The following is a 12,614-nucleotide window of genomic DNA, read 5'->3' as shown; positions in this document are numbered from 1 at the left end:
GGCCTAAAGCTCCTCATTGTCCCACTGAGGAGCCCTTTGTTCTGACCTTGTAGCTGCCTCCTAAACAAGAGATAAAACTCCCTCAATAAGGCCAACTTTTTGATAGGAAATAAACTGGCTATGCTCTTGGTACTTGCTGCCCTTTGTTACCCTGAGGATTGATGATTCATTGATAGTAATATATACCTAAACTACAGTGTTGAGATTTGGCCTTTTAAAAGTGGTAGAATTAATGGAAGTCTGGTAGCCAGAAAGCCTGGAAAGACAATGAAAGAGAGAAAAATAGGACTACATATGGTCTTGGACTAATTATCCAGGAGGGAAAATTACATGTTCTCAAAGTCCCTCTAGAGAACCAGATAATTCTAGAGACTACTGGCGATGGAGCCAGTGAGGAGTTCTAGGAATGTGAACAAGCAGTTTGTGGTGGGGTGATGAATTCTTAAATCAAGTCCCCTGAATTTAGTATAGGGATTTCTAGACACTGTTGAATTTCTGGACCATCAGAAGATTTCTGGGAACAAAAGGGAACTAGAGGTGAAGAGCAACAAGGACTGGAGTAAGGATGTTGAAGAATAAATCTGATTGTTTTTTCCATTGATTTTGTGCGTTTAGGGATTATAGAGATTTAGGGATGAGGATTAACTCTCTATTGATCTAGTGTGCTTTTCTTTGTTTGTTGAGAAAAGACTTCACCCCGTACAGTTTTATTAGTCAGAGGATTGTAAAGGTATCTGGGAGATAGATTTTCCAAACAAGGAAAGAGAGTTGAATTGACTGTTGTTGGGTTGGAGTGATAGTCCTTTGTGGGCTTTTGCTGTTGAACTAAATAAAACTATCCTATGGTTGATATCTCTTTACCTGGCTGATTTGAATGAACTGAAGGCCATTAGAGTTTGACTACAGCCAAATGAGGATATCACCAAGTTTAATTCTAGGCAAGGGAATAAACCAAAGATGAATTTTCTTAGAAGTGCCCAAGATTGAATATGAGTTATGAAAACCTTTGGCTTTAGTTCTAGGCCATAGATTATATGGTTTATCAGAAACCAGATCAGAAAAGTAGAGAAAATAAATATGAATATAAATGCACATTTTGAGGTTTCTCCCTCTAAGCATCAAAGTAGATTTGTAACACTGTGGGAAGTTAATTGGTAGGTCTTGAATCATGCATGTAATATCAATTTCTGCTTTGTTTGGAAATAAACCACTATGGAAGAAGAAGAGCTGAAGAATTGACTAGAAAGGAAGGTAGTAGGGCCCTAAGGAGGAAGAGTTTGTCCTATACAAAGGTGGAGAGGAATAAAAACAAATAACAGATTTATCTGACTGCATACAAGGCTTGGCAGTAAAGAAGAGGAGGAGGGAGGCAGTTGATGGGGATCAAACAGGGGCATTTGATTTCACCAAGACCATTATCAAGAGTCCAGAGCATATTCCATGTTGGAAATAGCTAGGACAAAGACTCAGGATTCCATGATGGAGATCCCTCATCACAAGGCATGTCAGTGGTTGGGAAACAGATCACTTCCATGTACATGTTCTATGGAATGGTCATCACTGGTACATATTATTTGTGTTATGTTTATCTATCTACCTTCTCATCTCCAAAGCACGAGGATAAGCTTTTTGAGGACACAGAGAGACTTTGTTTTGTTATTTCCAAGATCTAGCACAGTACTTGAATAGGTAATTAATGTTTATTGAATTGAATTTTAATGATATGATCTCATATGTGCTTTCAATATTTCAATCATGTAATCACTGTTGTGATTAATTCAATATTAACTTTTGAAAGTGTTGATGAGCTCAGAGATTTTTATCATGTACATTTTCATTCTATAGATACAACAATGAACATATAGGGATCTATGGTAATTTTGGATATTAAAAAAGAGTTCTTTTTCTTGAAAAGTTTGAGTTCTATTAAACTGCTATCCAAAACTAACGTTCCAGGAATCCTTCAACAAAATTCTGGATAAGTGATTATTTAAGTGCTTTTTGAACCTCCAGTTTAGAGGAACCCACCATCTTTCAACACAGCTCATTCTACTTTTGGTCAGCTCTAAATGTTAAAAAATTTTTCTTTCTCAACTAGAATTCTGACTCTGTCCAATTTATTTCTATCATCTTTACTATTAGGTGGACCTCCTTGAGTATATACTAGTTTGTTAATGTTTTTAAAATTTGGTTCAAAAGTTTACAGTGCTGCAGGTGTGGTCTGACTTTTCAGTTCTTTTAATTGTGTCCATCTCTTTGTGAGCCCATTTGGAATTTCCTTGGCAAAGAGATTGGCCTGGCTTGCTGTTTTATTCTCCAGCTTATTTTACAGTTGAGGTAACTACGGTAAATGGGGTTGAATTCCTTTCTTAGGGTCACTCAACTAGTAAATGCCATATACTAAATTTGAACTGAGATCTTTGCTACTCCAGACCCTGTGCTCCTATTCACTGTGCCTTCTAATGCATACTGCTAGTAGTCTGACTGAAGGAAAACTTTGCAGAATTAAAATTTCAATGATTCTGGATATGATGTTGATATGATCTTCACATTTGTCTTCCTTTTCTATTTGTACCTCCAAGGCTTTGTAGCTCAATGCCTTGCACATATTAGATGCTTACTAAATGAATTTATTTTATTTTATTTTTTGTAAGGCAATGGGGTTAAGTGGCTTGCCCAAGGCCACACAGCTAGGCTACTAAGTGAATTTCACTCATTCATACACAGTTCAGATGATTCTCTGAATATATAGCTTTAAGTCATGTTTTTTCTTCTGACTTTTATGTCAACTTTTACATTATTTTCTTTGCTAAAGTCAACTTCTTTCTCCTAACAAGAAGGATATAGATTTATTCTCTCAGGTATCGTTGAGATCCAGTAAGATGAAATCCATGACAGAATGTAGTTCTAGAAGGATGTAGCTCATCCAGGTAACCTAGACCTATTATACTGTTTTTTTATACCACTTATTTCATGTTAGCTTATATAGCAAAAGAGGTTGTGGGATAAGAAGGATGTGGAGAGAAGGTCATTTACTCTCTCCTGACTCTGTCATTTTGGGAAGGGAGTCAGCCTTTCTGTGAGGTGTCCTAAAAATCAATGAGCCATCTTTAGTATAAGCACCAAGTGAATTAAGAACATCTCTTTCTACCTGTTATATTGATGAACATAAAGGTCCTCCCTGCTGTAAGTTATATGGCTATGTGGGAAACTCTTTCCTGTTATGTTAGCCTTTTGGACCCTGGAAATGCATACATCTCTAATTTTTTTTCTTGGCCACAATTTTTATCATTTCTTCCATCTTGCTCACATGTGCTTTCCTTCACTCATGTTATAGAATATGCCCGTAAGAATATGTGGAGAGTTCAGCACAAATTTGATACCTAAGCTGAATGTGAGAGAATTAAAAAAAATCCAAAAAAGCCATTTATCCTGTTGCTAGAAATCTAATAGCTTCCTGTCTATTCTTAAGAATTACATACCTGGGGTGGCTAGGTGGCACAGTGGATAAAGCACCAGCCCTGGAGTCAGGAGTACCTGGGTTCAAATCCGGTCTCAGACACTTAATAATTACCTAGCTGTGTGGCCTTGGGCAAGCCACTTAGCCCCATTTGCCTTGCAAAAACCTAAAAAAAGAATCACATACCATTTTATAGGAAGATTGATGATGAGGTGGAGGGAAGAGAGGAGAAAATAGCTGACATGGCAAGGGTTAGGAGTTCATACCCTAGGGAGATCAATTGAAAGAACCAGAGATTTTCAACCTGAAGAGAACATCTGTGCGTGTTTGTGTGTGTGTGTGTGTGTGTGTGTGTGTGTGTGTGTGTGTGTGTGTTTGTGTGTGTGTGTGTGTGTGTGTGTGTGTAGTTGACTTTAAGTCTTTGAAGGCTGGTAAAGTAGAAGAGAAGTCTGCTTTCTTCTTCTGGTCCTGGATGACAGAATGGGTATTTCTACAAAGAAGTTTCAAAGTGGAAAACATACAGGTCCAATGTTAGAAAAACTTTCCACATATATGGAGGTATAGTAGGCAGTCACAGTGGTTTTGGGTTCCTCTTCCTGGAGGCCTTCAAGCAAAGTTTGGGTGATAGCTTCTTCATCTTGTAGAAGGCATTTTTATTCTGTTAAGAATTGGACTTTGGGCTTTGAAACGTCTTCCATTTGAGAATGTGATGTCCAAATAGGTCATATGGATGGCATTTAAAAATCATAATAAAATTTCAGGTTACTAGAAGCAATGGTAAATTAAAGTCTTCATTTCTGAATTGATTCCATATCCTTTAATCATTAAAGGATTTTACAATTAGAGGAGGTTGCCCTTGTATCCCCCCCCCCCCATCTTTAAGACTTCTGGGCAGCTGGGTTGTAATAGTGGATAAGAGTGTCTGGCCTGAAGTCTGGAAGACACATCTTCTTAATTTCAAATATGATCTCAGAAACTTACTAGCTGGATGATCCTATTTACCTCAATTTCCTCATCTGAAAAAAATGAATGGAGAAGAAAATGGCAAACCACTTCAATATCTTTGCCAATAAAGAACCAAATGGTCTCACAAGATTGAAATGACTGAACAGGAAAAGCATATATGTATATGTATATGCAGATTTGTATTTATGCATGTAAACAGTAATTATAGGGATGTCAGTCTGAATGAATAAAGTCTCTTGTTTGGGAATTTCCAGGCGAGCATACTTCCTTTACCAATACAAGTTAGTACCTTCTCTGGAATATCTAGTTTTAGAGGTTTACCTAAAGCACTGATGTCAAATTCAGATTGAAATGGAACCATTAATCCATATATTAGAAACCCTTCAAGCTGCCTAATGGACATATATAAATGTTATATTATCTATATTTTATTTTATTTTTATTTGTTTTGTTAAATATTTCCCATTTGCATTTTAATCTGCTTCAAATTGCACTTGGGAGTATGACAGACCACATCCAAAGTACTGACTTTATGTTTCATTACCTCTCATCTAGAGCACTAGAAGATTAAGTGATTAAGTGACTTGTATAGGGTCACACAGAGATATAGTAATTACCCATATATAACTACACCATTTGCTGCTTCTGGATTACTCACCTGACTATTCAAACTCCAAGGTGTTATATATCTATGGGTGTGTGTGTGTGTGTGTGTGTGTGTGTGTGTGTGTGTGTACATTAATATGTATTTGTATGTATATATACAGACATTGAATATATAAACACATGCTTGTATAAATACACACAGAAGTGTACACAACATTTTACTAATAATTTATTAGCCAAGCAGTTACAATATAGACATAATGCTGCTTGAACACACTTATTTTAAAAGGACTGACGTGAAAAACATTTTCCATAGAATTTTTTTACTCATCATAATTTATAAAGTGCTTAAGAAGGTGAGATGCCTCTCTATGCTAGTGTGCTGTGCTTTGTTTTTGTAGCAATGGAGGATTCTGACTGATGATTTTCTGGAACAAAAAAGGAACTCTATTGAATTACTGTCAATTTCATTTGAGTATGCAATCACTGCATTTACCTCTTTTGGTTTTAAATGATGCATCTGATTTGAACTTGATCACTCTGTTCAGAGTAGTGCAAGATATTAGATGTTATCAGCAGCTTTTTATACTTTCCAGCTAATGTTTAAAAAATCTTTAATGAAGTTTGAAAAAATAGCAAGGTGGAATAGAAATACATATAATGATAAGTAAAAAGGAAATCAGAATCAGCAATATGGAGCCAAAATAAGAAGTAAATTGATCAGGGTATAGAATGTAACCTTTGGGATTCATAATGGAGCTGAATGGAAAGCACTTTGGGAAATTATGAAAAGGCAATGAAAATGATAAATCATGATATAAAATATCTGTTGTAAGAGTAAGCAGCATTGCATTGCATAACATAATCTAAATAGAGAACTGAGAAGAGGAGGGAGAAAAATTATAATATAAAATGACTCAACTTAATATAAATTCAAGGAGTCTAGTCAATTTAGTCTAGTTTGCTTCTGAAAGTAGCAAAAAGAAGAAAATGTAATACTTTGAATGCTCTAAATATATATTTAATGTAGTAACTGTGTTCCCAGGAGTTGAAAGTATTTTACATATATGATGTCTTGATTTAGACAACTTCCCCATGAGGCCACAGAATAATGAGTATTATTATTATTTATTATTATTACCATTTTGTAGATGGGAAAAAGTAACACATAGTATGGTTAGGTAATTTATTTAAGACCATACAAAGAGGTCATCGAAAGACAGGAAAAGGATCTAAACAATTCTGATAGGACATTGCTTTTTTGATACCAGTCTGGCTCCCTCTGGGTTCGTAACATACTGAAACCTCCAGAAGTCACTTAGTCTAAGCGTTTTCTTTCAAGAAACATTAAATAGACAACTCCCAACAGAGTTTTGAACCACAGATCAGTGATAGTGGTATATTTTGTTAATCAGGCATATTATAAGTGATTTTGATAAAATTTGTACATGTGAAATACACTTAAGATTAAAATACAGATCAACTGCAATGCAGAAATATTAGCCCTATTCTTATTAACATTCACACAATAAAAAGACAAATAATTCTGAATTTAGAATTCTGAAAGAAACCTTAGAGCCCATCTATTCAATACTGACCCTAAGAGATTTGATAGGTTGCCCAGGTTACTCAGTTAATGTAGGAACTTGATTTGGAATCCAGTTGTATTGATTACTAGTTTCATGCATTTTCCAATGCAGCATGCCATTTTCCAAACCCAGACGGATGGAGGTTCACTAGAAGTTTCAAAATAGTAAACTATGGTCTTCTGAACCCTAGTGATTAACCCTGAGTTGGAAAAAAAACAAGAGAAGGAAGAGAGTGGTGCATATACCAAAGCTCCAAATCTTAGTAGTCATACATGGTTATATTTCAAATGTTTTGTGTTAAGACTCCAAGAGTTATTCCTTTAACATCTGTGTCCAGATCTTTAGATTTAGTTTTCAGTCTATAGTCCATGCTGGGTCTGTGATATACTTGGGGAATATTGGATAAATTTAGCTGTAATTGGAAAAAAATCTGAAATCTCTGACTCTAATATAATCACCCATATACTTTCATATATGTCTACATCTACGTCTACGTCTACGTCTACCTCTACGTCTACCTCTACCTCTACCTCTACCTCTACCTATCTCTATCTCTATCTCTATCTCTATCTCTATCTCTATCTCTATCTCTGTCTCTGTCTCTGTCTCTGTCTCTGTCTCTGTCTCTGTCTCTGTCTTTGTCTCTGTCTCTGTCTCTATCTCTCTACCTCTATCTCTATTTAATCTATATCTATCTATATCTATCAGCTTTATTTAGTTAATTTATATAGAATATAGGTAGGTAAACTTTATATTTTAGCAACCATATATACTACATAAATTTAAAACTGATATTTATATATCACTCATAAATCATATACATACATCAAATACATATATGTATCTTATATACAAATCAGCTTTGTATTTATATTCTATATATCTTTATTTCCTTGGCTCCCTATTAGTATGTAAGCAAGTGCATTTAAAGTAGAGATTGTTTCATTTGTTCTCTGTACTTGCATCTTACAGTTTCTGGCACATAATAGGCTTAATAAATACTATCAACCGATGGGTAGAAATGTACCTTTTTCTTAGTCTTTTGCTCTATTAGAGTCTACTCTTCAAGGAACAAGTAATCACTAAGCAAGCATTTATTAAGCATTAATCACATGCTCTGCAATGATTATGTGCAAGGCACTGTACTGGAAAGATAAAGACCAGAAAAAATAAAAGAAATAGTCATATTCATGTAATGCTATAGGATCATAAATTTTGAGGTATTAGGGTCTTTAGAAGTCAGTCAATAAGTATTTAAGTACTTAATTATTTGCCAAATATTATTCTGAGTTTCATGGATACAAAGAAAGCCAACTATTCCTACCCTTGAGGTACTTAAGATATTAAGGGAGGAGGGGTGGGGAAAGACAAATCATGAAAAAAGTTGAAAGGTTGAGAAGGAAGAGAATATGCTAGAGAAAGAAATCTGGAGAGACAGGAAAGCAAATGTGGTTGATCTGGGGATCCCTGCTCTAAAAATAGAAGTTCTGGGAGGAAATGGTCAATCAGAGCAAGAGGTTTCAGAGCAGAGTGATTCTAGTTACAAAGTCTGAAGGAATGGAGGGATCTTACTCTCACAGTAAAGTAAAAGGGGTAGAATTTGAAAGCAAATGCAAATCCACTATTCTCTGTTCTATTCCATGTTGCTTCCTATTATAATATTTATATTTGGTGCTTTATTAACCTTATGTAGAAGTTATCCTTCCCCATCCCCACCATCTCCACAAGGTGAAATTTAGTAGATTAAAAAGAAACTCCCATGTCCTGAATTATATCAATTTGTTCTAACTTCATCAGTCTCCTTAATTGGAATATGTCTTAGAGTCTAATACATACTTGAGAATCTGTTATATAACCAACCCAATAAAAGGTCAACCTTCGCTTAGACATATTTAGTGAAGGATAACTCATTATGTTGTTCAGTCATGGCCATGGAGTAAAGGTATAGTAGCCAGACTAACACTAAATTGAGTGGATTAGGTCAAGAAGTGGTTAATTGTGGGAATTGAGTGAATCACACTGAATACATCTTGATTTTGGAACTAGCTCAGTTCCCTTTCTATTTAGTTATGGATCTGGTCCAACTTCAGTGCTGTGAGAAAACTATTCAATTGAGGGAAATGGAAAAAACAAAACGGAATCTTATTGTATTGTTTGATTGTGACTGGGAAATTGTATCAACTCTACCTGATGCTTAGAGACCCTTAACCAAGGACCTCAGTTATGCTGACTAGAAATCTAATCAGATCCTCAGATTGAACTAAGGAGTTTTCTCAGTTATACACCTCAAGTAACCCATATCTGAAACCATTAACTGAAAAACGGCTCTATACTAATCAATAAGTTATTGTTTCCATGTTCCTTTTAATTATTTACAGATACTCGGAGGGAGTGAGACCCTTCTTTTTTCTAAATTCAGAGAATTAAACCTATTTGATCTCCTCCTCTCAACTTGGAAAGTCCCTAATATTTCATCCACTTAGAAACAAGATTATCTAATATTGAATTTTTTGCCTTTCAAATAATTGGCTTTATTTGAATAATTGTTTTTAATGGATAAAAGTCTATCTTCTCCCTGTTCATGGTCCAGTCCTAAGTTGAGAAAGGAAACTGGTGTTGGTTTGTTAAGCAATTGACATTCAATGCTTAATAAATTGATAGGCTCTGAGGATTAAATCTTTGTTTTCCTCAGTTATTATAAATTACCTGCTATACAATCCAAAAGATTCTATTCTTAAATGGAGACAAAGAGAGGCTCCTCAAATGTGCTCGGAATCATATTTAAAAATTTCTACTAGTCAGAAGATTTTGGGGGATGGAGATGGGATGAGGAAGATATCTACATGGACAAAAATCAATACATATTTTATGTTTAATGTCCTATGAGTATGTATTGTGTGCCTAAAATGTGCATTTCTCTCTTTCTACTTATCTAGTTATTTATAATTATATGTTACTGATACTTTTCTTTTAGCTACTTCCTTCCTAATAGCAATCTTAAAGCAGTGACAGATTTGCTTTGAATTTCCGGCTTGTAGCTGCATTTTAATTTCCTCTGCTGAAATTATCTTGGGTTTCTGAAAAGCATTTATGTTCAAAGCCCATTTGCTGCAGAAACACTCCCCGTTGTTCTTCTAATGGCAACATCTACAGTGAGGAGGTAATCACTGTCGTTATCCTTCCACTTCAGAAGATTTTTTCCATCAGCTTCATCAGCCTCCTCAAAGCACGTCAACCTCCAACTATCCTGCTTTTAGAGTTTCCAGACCATTATTTCCCAATCTTTATAGAAAAGTGATTTTTTTAAAGATCTTGCTAACCTTAAATGATGATCCAGACTGGCTGTAATCCTTGGAAAGAAGGTCTTTGTGATAATAATCTCTCTCCAGTCTAATGTGTAACACCAAGTTAAATGACTAGATGAGGGAAGCATCACTAATGAAATAAATAATAATAAAAAATGATAGCTAACATTTTTGTAGCACATACCATGTGCCAGGCTCTGAATTGAGTGCTTTATAAGTATTATCTCATTTTGTCCTCACAGCAATCCTGGGAGGTAGATGCTGTAATTATCTTCTTTTTACAGATGAAGAAACTGAGGCAAGCATTTAAATCACTTGCCAAAGGTCATGTATCTAGTTTTGAACTCAGGTCTTCTTGACTCCAGGCCCAATACTCTGACCATTGCAATATCTAGTTTCTTCTAGGGGAGTGCTTGATCACCAAAACCAGTGGCCTTTCTCTCTATAGCTTTGAAACTCTGACTCTCCCTTTTCTTCTGAATATTCTTATTTCCCAGTTTTCAAAATAGCATATACTTCTTTGGTTCTTTTACTATTTCTCAAACTGCATCTTTCTCTTTCTTCTCAAAGAGAGATGATCAAATCAGTAAAGAGGACCAACTGTGGCAGGAAAGTGGATTAATATGAAAATCTTGTTCTGAATTTAAGGAATTGGAGTAGAAGTGTCCCTGTCCTGGAGTTAGTGTCACTGAATTTAAAATCTCATCTTTACCCCTTCCTCATTGTTTGGTTGGTGGGGGTTGGTTGATTGGTTCTTGCCCTTCATTATCAAAGAAGACCACAATGACATCACTATATTTGAGATAAATTACAGTGTGGCCAACTGTGGCCGATCAGACTGATACAAGTTTGGAATACGAACCTCTACCATGGGTTGGGTAACTGACTGGGCAACCATGGACAAATCACTTTGTATTTCTGAAATCTGTTTCTTCATCAGAAAAATGAGAATATTATTATTAACAATATTACTTACCTTATATTGTTATTTTGAAGGTATAATGAAATAATTATAAAATATTTTATACATAAAGTTATATAAACATTTGCTATTATTATGAATGAGTGTTTAATAAGGATTAAGAGTTTGAGAAAGATTTTGGCATTCTGTTTAAAATTCACTTATGTGGCATCTTGTATCCTCAATTACTGAGTTATATGCTAATCAAGTTTCTATTGTTTGGAAGATAGAACTACTTTAAATCTTGATTTAAAATTTTTAAGTTTTCTGTTTTGAAATATTGTTCAGAATGAAATGCAATCCATTGTAAAGGATAAATCTCTTTCAGTCAACAGTTGTAGAGGTTGCAAGTTGTTAAATGCAACCCCAGCTTTTAAGAAAAGTGCTGTTAAATTAAAATAGCATCATATGGCTTGTAGCTGAATACCTGTGGGAATGGGAGAGGAAAGGAAATTATTCTCTTTTGCTTGAAGTGTACCTCTCCATGTCCTTCTTTTTCCCTTAGTGAGCAAAAGTCTCATATTTCCATCAATTTCACCATATCTCAAACTGAATTCATCATCTTTTCTGTTATTATTGTTGTTTCATTGGTGCTTGTCTGATTCAGGTTTTTCTTGACAGAGAGATTGAAGTGATTTGCCATTTACTTTTTTAGCTCATTTTACAGATAACAGACAGGGTTAAGTAACTTTCCTAGGGTCACATAACTACTAAGTGTCTTAGATTGGATTTGAATTTAGAAATGTGAGTTTTCCTATTCCCAATCCCGTGTTCTATTCACTGGATTGCCTAGCTGCTCCTATCTTTTTCTGATAACCTATCTATGTGAGGTTCATAACCTCATTATTTCTGCAGATGGTGTCATCATTCTCTTAATCTTCCATGTTTGAACAACTTGGGATTCTTGGAGTCATCTTTAATTCTTTGTTCTTCATAATCTCTATAGCCAACCAGTTGATAAATTCTGTTGATTTTACCTCTATTTTATATATATATATATATATATATATATATATATATATATATATATATATTTAAAATCAGTTCCCACTTTCTATTTTCTCTGCCTCTACTCTATTTGAGATGCTTATTGCCTCTTTCCAGTATTATTATAAATTATTTTCTGAAGTAGCATGGATAGGGTAGTAGAATTGTAGACAATAAGACCTGGGTTCATATTCTGAAGCAGATTCTTATTAGCTGTGTGACTCTAGGCAAGGCATTTAATCTCCCTTTGATGTAGTTTTTCCCTCTGTAAAATAAGGGAGGCTGAGATTAAGTTCTAGGGTCCTTTATAGGACCAAATGAAGTAAAACCCATAAGGCAGAAATCAAATTTCCTAAATGAGCTTGCTTTCTTTTGTTTTTCTCAATCTCTGATTCATTCCTTTACACTACTGGTAAAGCAATTTTCCTGTTGTCCTCCCATAATTCATCTGTCCAAAGGTCTTGGATGGCTCCCATCAGCTAAAAAATGACATAGAGGCTACTTATTTTGGAATTTGAGAGCCTCTACAGTCTGGCTCAAGCCTCCCTTTCCCACCCTATTTAACACCTTTCCTCTTCATTCATTCATTCTATGCTTTAGGACCTAGGTCAACTGAACTACAGGTACTTCAGATGGGCATCTTTCTGCCTTTCTTTATGTACATATGCCTCCTTCTCTTTCTTCCTTTCCCTAACTTCATGTCTGAAATATGCTCTTTTAATTTTTCTCCCTGTATAAAA

The 12,614-nt window shown here is 35.0% G+C and overlaps 1 protein-coding gene across 1 annotated transcript in view; it reads left to right on the top strand.

Annotated features, from left to right (window-relative positions):
• The window catches only part of LOC141508420 (disks large homolog 2), a 2,787,507-nt gene that overhangs the window by 320,237 nt on the left and 2,454,656 nt on the right, over positions 1–12,614 (top strand). The gene's annotated exons all lie outside the window — the stretch shown is intronic.

This window comes from Macrotis lagotis, chromosome 1 (assembly GCF_037893015.1).
Source record: "Macrotis lagotis isolate mMagLag1 chromosome 1, bilby.v1.9.chrom.fasta, whole genome shotgun sequence".
NCBI lineage: Eukaryota > Metazoa > Chordata > Mammalia > Peramelemorphia > Peramelidae > Macrotis > Macrotis lagotis.
The sequence above is the reverse complement of the archived record's forward strand: the minus strand, read 5'-3'. Positions and strand labels throughout refer to the sequence as shown.